A 9,288-nucleotide genomic window follows, 5' to 3' on the forward strand; every position below is an offset into this window, starting at 1 on the left:
CACACACACACACACACACACACACACACACACACACACACACACACTCACACACTCAGAACACAGTTTAATGACCTCAGCGTATTTCTAGATTTTAAAAGAATTTATTCCAACATTTCCCAAAGACAGTCCATTCATCTTTATGAAATAGCATAAAAAATAGTTTAATCTATGAATTAACAATAGGACTCTCCAAGATACTGTGTATCAAAATGCTTAATTATCAGAGTAACCCTCCCGCATCGGACGTTTGGATGACCACCAGAGGGCGCCAGAGGTAAATGTATAAATTGTTTGCAGCTCTTTGCTTTTTTTGTTTGCCAGGAAAAAAACGTTACATTATTGACCTCTTTAAAAACTCACTTTTGAGCAGTAGCCTTCCCCTCCCTTAAAGTTTCTTTAATGGTACTTTCCACAGTACATTCAAAATAGGTGTTATAAATCCTTACCCTAGCTCCTTTGTGTAAATGGTTTTCATTGTTATGTTGATTAGACAGTATTAGCATAGGGTATGTCTTAAGTCTAAGTTTTTTGACATACAAAAGAGATGATGGAGCAAATACTAAAGCCCATGGGCCAAGGTGTTTGTTGGTGGTGGAAAATGCCTTGGATTCTATTGAAACTCCCTGGGACCCTGTGAACCATGGATTTGCCCTATCCTGTGAAATACTTGTCCATAGATGCAGTGACTGGGTCAATCTGTGTCAGTCCATCTCTTTGAGGGTCTCCTTCTTAGGTGACCCTCTATCTTCCCAAGCCTGATGTTCTTTCACAAGGACTGGCCTCTCCCAAAAACATGCCCAAAGGGTGTGAGATCAAGTTTCACCATCTTTGCCTCCTAGAAGCATCTTGCCTACACATTTCCCAGGATTTAATTGTCCTTTTGGGAGTCCATGGATAGTCAGTACTCTTTTCCAACACCACAGCTTAAAGGCAACCATTCTTCTGTCATCCTATTCATTGTCCAGTTTTTGGATGCAAAGCAAGTCATTGAAAAGGTCATGTTTGGATCGAGTACATCTTCATCTTCAAGTTGACATCTTTGCTCTTCAGCCCTTGGGTGGGGTCCTTGATAAACTTTCCCACTGCAGTATATCTTTTGATTTCCTGGCTGATGGTGACATGAGTGTTGATTGTGAATCCAAGCAAGAAGAAGTATTTGAAAATTTCTCTTCTCATCTAGAATGATGTTGCCTGTTGGCCCAGAGATGAGATTTTTTTAAAAAAAATATACCTGAATAAATTTAATTAAGCAAAATATTTTATAAAAATAATTACTATTTTGCCTAATACTCCCCTCTTATTTCAGATAGGATGGTTTCCAAACTTTTTTCCCCCCAACTTGGAATTTGGAGTTAATCCCAGTGAAAGTGTTGTTATTTTCAATTGTCATTAACTTGGTGCTTGCTCAAAGTGATCCCATGTACAAGAGAAAAAAATCCTGCCCCATCCCAGACCATCTCCTTGACCACCAGTATTACTTTCTTGTAGTATTTTCTTTCAATTTCCCCTCACCCCTCTACCCATCAAATTGTACAACCCCTTGGTTAATCTCCCCCTCCCCCCACATCCTCATCCCTCTGCTTCAAACCTCCCCAGACACTCTTGGATCCTTATACTCATTCTACAATAATAGTTTTATACAGTATTTGTCTACGCCAGGGATGTGTCCTGTCTCCATACTTTTTCAACCTGTATGCAGAACAGATCATCCGGGAGGCTGGACTCTATGAGAATTGTGGCACCAGGATTGGTGGAAGATCCTTAAACAGTCTGCGTTATGCAAATGACACAACCCTGCTTGCTGAAACTGAGGAGGACCTGAAGCGCTTGCTGCTGAGGGTCAGGGACTGCAGCCTTCAATATAGATTGAAGCTCAATGTCAAGAAGACAAAGATTTTCACCACTGGACCAATTGGCAGCATCAGGGTGGATGGTGAAGAGATTGAGATTGTTCACAGCTTTAGTTTGCTTGGCTCCACAATCAACACTCTTGGCACCAGCAGCCAGGAAATTAAAAGACGTATTGCAATGGGAAAGTCTGCTGCTAGGGACCTCTCTAATGTACTCAAGAGCAACGGTGTGTCTCTGGAGACAAAGGTGCATCTGGTACAGGTCATGGTCTTTGCAATCACTTGTTATGCCTCAGACAGCTGGACAACGACCAGGGAGGATAGAGGGAGAATTGATGCTTTTGAGCTTTGGTGTTGGAGAAGAGTGCTGAAAGTGCCATGGACTGCTAAGAGAACAAATAGATTCATCCTGGAGAGGGTTAAACCGGGCTGCTCCTTGGAGGCAAGGATTCTGAGGCTTCGTCTGACATAATTTGGTCATGTTTTAAGGAGAGACCGGTCCTTGGAGAGGGACATCATGCTTGGGAGGGTGGAGGGCAGGCCCAGGAGGGGAAGGCCCTCTGGGAGATGGATTGATTCAGTGACTAGGGCAATCGGGATGAGTGTGTCAGAGGCAATGAGATTGACACAGGACAGAGCAGAGTTTAGAGCTGTTGTACATAGGGTCGCTATGAGTCGCAAGCGACTTGACGGCACATAACAACAACAACAAACAACAGACTGAGTTAGGTAATACTTTACAAAATCATTGCTCCTGCCTGCTGTATAATATTCCATTGTATGAATGTACCATAATTTCTCAGTCCATTTATTTGTGGTTGGACATTTGTGCTGTTTCCATCTTCTTATGATGGTGAATAATGCTGCTATGAACATTGCTGTACAAATCTCAGTTTGTGCCTCTGTTCTCATTTTCTCAGGGTATATTCCAAACAGTGGGATAGCTGGGTCATATAGAATTTCTATGTTTAGCTTTTTGAGGAAGCGCCAAACTGCCTTCCAGAATGGCTGTATCATTTTACAACCCTACCAACAATGTGTAAGAGTTTCTTTCTCGCCACATCCTCTCCAAAATTTATTACTTGCTGCCCTATTAAACTTTGTCACAGTTGCTGGAGTGAGATGGTACCTCATTGTGGTTTTGATTTACATCTCTCTTATTGCAAGTGATTTGGAACATTTATTCATGTGTCTGTTGGCCATTCAAATATTTTCTTCTGGAAGATTCTTTCCATGTCTTTTGCCCATTATGTAATTTGATTATCAGTTGTTTTCTTACGGAGGCCCAGGAGTATTATGTAAACATTTGTTATAAGACTCTTGTCTGAGATAGTATTATCAAATGTTTGTTCCCAGTCTGTAGGTTTTCTCTTCACCCTGCTGGGAAAAGTTTTTGATGCAACATAGATTTAATTTTTAGGAGATCCCATGCATCAATTTTATCCTCTTCAGATTGTGCATTTCTGGTTGTATTTGGCAGTCTCTTTGTAACTTGGGCTAGCGCTTCTAAGCTTGATCCCAGTTTGTCTCTTATGCGCGTTATGATTTTGGGCTTTACTCCCAGGTCTCTGATCCACTTTGAGTTGATTTTTGTGTATCGTATGAGATGTATATCTTGTTTCAGCTTTCTGCAGTTGGAAGTCCAGTTTTGCCAGCACTATTTGTTGAAGAGGTTATCATTTCCCCATTTGGTAGCTTTGATTTCCTTCTCGAATATCAGTTGACCATGGATATCTGGGTCTATTTCTGGATTCTCAATTCTGTTCCATTGGTCTATGTACCTGTCATTGTACCTGTACCATGCTTTGTTGGTTACTACCTCTGTGTAGTAGGTTTTGAGGTCAGGGAGTGCTATGCCTCCAACCTCATTTTTGTTTCTCAACAGTGTTTTGTTTATTGTCTCTTTCCAGATAAATTTGAAAATTTCCCTTTTGATCTTCTTGAAACCTGAATTTGGTATCTGGATTGGGATCGCATTGAACATGTAGATTGCTTTTGGTAGGATTGCCATTTTCACAATATTGAGTCTTCCTAACCATGAACAGGGCACATTTTTCTATTTCTTTAGGTTTTTTGTTGTGTCTTACAAAAATTGTTTTCTGGATGTTGAGATGTACCCACATTGAAGGCTGTGGCCTTTGGTCCTCAGCAGGAGCTATTTCAGATCCTCCTCATGTTCAGGAAGATTGTGTCACCTGCATTACGTAGGTTGCTGATGAGCCCTTCTCTGAACCTGATGCCGCATTGTTTCATGCAGTCCAACTTCTTGAATAATGTGTTCTGCTTATAGATTCAGTGTTGTTGTTATGTACAATCGCCCTGAAACCTGCTCTATCCTGTGCCAACTTTACTGTCTCTGTCATACCTACCCTCTTTATCCCAGTCACTGAATCAAACCATCTCATCAAGGGCTGTCCTCTCTTTCTATCCCTCCATCCTCCCAAGCATGACATTCCTCTCCAAGGACTGGTCCTTCCTTGCAACATGTCCAAAGTATGTCAGACGAAGCTTCCTTGTCTCCAAGGAAAAGCCTGCTCTCACTCTCTCCAGGACAAACCTGTTTGTTCTCTTAGCAGTCCATGTCATATTCAATACTCTTATTCAGCACCACAGCTCAAAGACATCAGTTATCTTTTCTGTCATCCCTTGTCATCGTCCAGCTCTCTGATGCATAGCAAGTAATTGCAAAGACTATGACCTGGACCAGGCACACCTTAGTCTCCAGATTGATGTCGTTGCTTTTTAGTACTCTGGAGAGGTCCTTGACAGCTGACTTACCCAATGCGATTTGTCTTTTGATTTCCTGACTGTAGTTACCAAGAGTGTTAATTGTGTGGAAAAAGAATACAGCCACAGGACACACCATTCCTGATTTTAAACCATGTGGTGTTCCCTTGCTCTACTCACACAACAGCTTTTGTTGTAGGTATATGTTTTGCATGAGCACAATTAAAAGTTCTACAATTTCCATTCTACTCAATGTCAGCTATAATTTGTTATGATCTAAACAAATGCCTTTGCATTATTAGTGAGCCACAAATAGACATTCTTCTGATAGATCTATCTTATATCAGCAGTGATATCCTTAGTGCTATGGTTTCTTCTAAATCCAGACCAGATTTCTGGCAGTTTTCTTTCAATGTACTGACAATCTAGCTGTTTGTTTGTGTTTTCCCTCCATGTTCTTCCGCAAGATTTTATTTACATGTGATATTAATGATGTTCTTTGGTAATTTCCACCTTCGGTTGGTTTACTTTTGGGGGAGGAACGGGAACAAATATGGATATTTTCCAGTCAGTTGGCCAGGTAGGTGTCTTCCAGATTTCTTGCTACGGCGTGGTGAGCATGCCCAGGGCTGCTTCTCTTTATTGAAACATGTCAGTTGGTATCACATCAATTCTTGGGCATTATTTTTTTACTAGTACCATTAATGCAGCTTAAACTTCTTCCTTTATCACCATTTTTTCAGTATTAGCCAATTCAGTGACTCCATTTTCCTTCCATACATTTTTGTGCTTCCTGGATCATTCAGGATTTTGCCCCTGGCTACCTTCAGTGTTATAACTCAGAGCTTGAATTTATTTTTCAGTTCTTTTACCTTGAGGAATGCCAACCTAGTTCTTCCCTCTCAGTTTTCCAACACTAGCTCTTTGGACATCCCTTCATAATTCTTTGCTTTGTCTTTTTGATGCTTTTTGAATCTTGTGTTTCTCTCTTTCACTTCTAGCAATTCTTCCCTTTTGTTTTGACTTCTCTGCATTCTAGCACAATTTTCCTTCTTCTGATCTCCCTTTTGGTCTTTTCTTTCTTCTTTGTCTTTGTAATGACCTTTTGGCTTTCACAAGGAAGGTACATGAAGATTTACAGAGAACCAAGGAATGAGGACCTCCTTCCAAAAAGAGAGTTCTCCTCTGGAGCCAACACCCTGAATTCAGACTTGCAGTGTTCTAAACTGTGAAAAAAAAGAAATGTCTGTTTATAAAGCCAACCACTTGTGATACTTCCATTACAACAGTCCTTGGGAGATAAGCCATCCTTAGCATATTTCTCTGTGGCTGGTACAGTGTGGCAAAATTCTGGTGGTCTGCTGTGTAGGGAGTGAGACTGCCAAGCCAAAGTTGGGAAGTTTGAATCCACCAGTTGCTCCTAGGAGGAAACTAAAATAGGCAGTCTCATCCTGTGGGATTTTTAACCCATGAAAACTCACCAGAGGGTCAACAGTGAGTCAGTTCCCACTTGATGGCAAATGTTGTTGTTATGTGCAGTCGAGTCACCTGCAAATCATAGCAACCATAAGTACAACAGCCCTAAACACAGCCCTATCCTGTGTCAATCTCACTGTCTCTGACACACCTACCCCCATTACACCAGTCACTGCCTCAACCCACCTTATCGAGGGTCTTTCTCTCCTGTGCTGACCCTCCACACTCCCAAGCATGAGTTCCTTCTCCAAGGACCTGTCCCTCCTTGCAACATGTGCAAAGTATGTCAGACGAAGTTTAGGAAGCAAGATTTTTAGGTTTCTAAGTGGTTAAGTTTTGCTTGAGCACAATTAAGTGTTTTGGAACTCCCATCATATTCCTCTATTGCTGATTAGATGATCACAGTCGTGGAGCATCTCTCAAACCTGTCCACCACAGGTGACCCCTCTAGCAGCTTTTCAGAGGCAGTAAATTGCAGGGGAGGAGACTGCCCTCTCCCAAGGAGCAGCTGGTGCACTCAAACCACGTGCCCTTGGGGATTGCAGCACAGCTTGTTACTGCTTGGCCACCAGAGCTCTCTTTACTCTCTGTAGCAAAGAGGCTGAAGCTTCATCCCACGTACTTGGGGCATGTTGCAAGGAGAGGTTATTCCTTGGAGGGGGATAGCATGCTTGGAAAGGTGGAGGGGTCGATGAAAGAGAGGAAGACTGTTGGCACAGTGACTGCTACAATGGGCTTGAGAGTGTTACTGATTGTGAGGATGGCACAGGATAGGACAGGGTTCAGATCAGTTGTTCATAGAGATGCCATGAGTCCTACTCAACTCAACAGCACCTAACAATAACAACAAATTGGATAAGGAGTCATGCTGAAACGGAAAGATTTGAACCTGGGGGGAAGGAAGAGGAGTTTCCCTCCAGTGTGATTTTATAAATCCAAATAACCAATCAGCTTACACTTGATTGTTATTGAAATAAAAAAATTAAAAAAAGACCTTATAATTTACATTCGACCTTCAATTAAATTAAAACGACTCTGCAAAATCCAACTGCTTCACACAGAAGGCTCGAAAACTGGAGACTCTAAGTCAGGGCCCCAGTGACACTTGATTACAAATAAGCATAAAGAGTCAAATATAAAATGTGGGGCAGGGAAACAAGAATTGACTCTGAGCATGTTCCCTATACCTCCCCCTTCTGAGGTCTATGAAGTCCAAGTCCTGTCCCATCCACCTTTTGTGCTATCCATGCTCTGTCATGTCCAGAGTCCTTTCTTGTTCAGTTCTTAGAGTGATACCACTCAGAGGCAATCCTTGCTAAAACTTTGGATAAGAAACTCAGAAATAGCATTTTTTGGATAGTCTTAGTGTGAGCAAATCCTTGTTGTCACAATGAAAAATAGTTGTTGGTTTTATAGAAGGAAGAAGTCTATTTGGTGGTGGTAAGGGGAAACAAAAAAAAAATAAAATGAAAACTAAAAAACCCTGTAATATTTGGAGAAAGGTATCCAAGAATTGCTGCCCCATTTTTTTTTCCCTCTTCAGCCTTTGAGACAAAAAGAAAAAACAAAAACAAACCCATTGGTGCTTTGGACTTGAGGTGTTGAATAAGAGTACTGAATATCCTATGGACTGCCAAAAACATAAACATAGGTGTCTTGGAAAAAGTTCAACCAGAATGCTCCTTGTATGTAAGGATAGTGAAGCTTCGTTTTACTTTTGACATGTTGCTAGGAGCGGCTATTCTTTGGAAAGGGACATCCTGCTTGGAATACTGAAGGCCAGCAAAGAGGAGGAAGATCCATGATAAGGATGGCACAGGATAGGACAGGGTTCAGATCTGTTGTTCTAAGGTCTCTCTCTGTGAATCATACTCTACTCAACAGCACCTACAAACACAGCAACTAAGTTTTTGCAGTACAAAATAGAGAAGGATGTTTCAAATGTACATAGAAGGTCACATAAATAGAGGAACACCCTGACATTAAAGTTTGTAAGGATGGTGAGGGATTGTGCAATGGTTTCATTTTATTTTACACAGAGCCCTTATGCGTTTTGCTAATAGCATCTTTTGATTGCTTGCTTGATTGGAGGAGGGTAGAACAGTCAAGACTGTCTTCAAAATGTGCAGACAGGCACCTCAGCCTTGAACCTCAAGGCTCTAATTGCCCAACTGATTGCTCAGTCCTGCCAAGATTGGCTTCCTCGACGCCAAAGTCCCAAGTCACATTCAGTTCTCCAGTTCACCTGTCACTGCTGCTGGCATCCCTAAGGGTGTCCCACATTTCACTGGGCTGAGAATGTCTCTCCTCTCTGGCTAGGGGAAGAATTCCATCTCTTTGGGAAGAATTCTTTCTGTTGGGGGTAGAATTCATATCCATAGTGGTTTGGTTTTTTTAAATTAATTTTAATGAAAGTTTTCAGAGACTTTGAATTTCCATTCATTCATTTTTGCACACTTTCCTCCCTGCCCACTCTTCCCGCCATTCACTTTTCTCTTTGAAAAATAAAAGAAAAATTCTTTCATTGTTAAACAGTTCCTCCCCTCAAGTCCACTCCACTATGCAGCCTTCATTCTGGACTCCTGGCATGACAATAATACCTAATCATATATCTCTTTTAAAACAGTTCTCTCCTTCATCTCTTTCAATGCGGTATACATAATTTATCCCATCTTTCTCAGTCTCCCCCAACCCCAATGTCAGTCACGTTTTATATCAGTGGCATTATGCAGTATTTGTCCTTCTGTGACTGAGATATTTTACTCAGCATTAACATCCTCCAGGGTCACCCATTTTGTATAATATTTCATAAGTTCCTTGTTTTTCAATGCAGCATAGTATTTCATTGTGTGAGTATAACACAGTTTCTCTATCCTTTTGTTTGTTGATGGGCACTTGGGTTGTTTCCAACTCTTTTTACTGTGAACAAAGCCACAGTAAACATAAGTGTGCATATATCTGCTTGGGTGGCAGTTCTGGTTTCTTTAGGGTATATTCTCAGTAGTGGAATTGCTGGGTCAAATGGTATTTCTATATCCAAGCTTTTGAGAAAGCACCTTACAGCCTTCCATAGTGGTTGCGCCATTTTACACTCTCACCAACAGTGAATAAGGGTTCCGGTTTTTCTGCAACCTCGTCAGCATTTGTTGTTTGCTGTTCTGTTAAATTTTGCTATTTTGACTGGGGTGAGATGATATCTCATAGTTGTTTTAATTTGCATCTCTCTTAGGGC

At 41.3% G+C, this 9,288-nt stretch overlaps 1 protein-coding gene across 1 annotated transcript in view; it reads left to right on the top strand.

The window, feature by feature from the left end:
• The window catches only part of ADAMTS16 (ADAM metallopeptidase with thrombospondin type 1 motif, 16), a 311,357-nt gene that overhangs the window by 1,299 nt on the left and 300,770 nt on the right, over positions 1-9,288 (top strand). The gene's annotated exons all lie outside the window — the stretch shown is intronic.

Source organism: Elephantulus edwardii, unplaced genomic scaffold (genome assembly GCF_000299155.1).
Source record: "Elephantulus edwardii isolate Elephantulus edwardi_28Jun2011 unplaced genomic scaffold, EleEdw1.0 scaffold00317, whole genome shotgun sequence".
In the NCBI taxonomy this organism is placed as follows: Eukaryota; Metazoa; Chordata; class Mammalia; order Macroscelidea; family Macroscelididae; genus Elephantulus; species Elephantulus edwardii.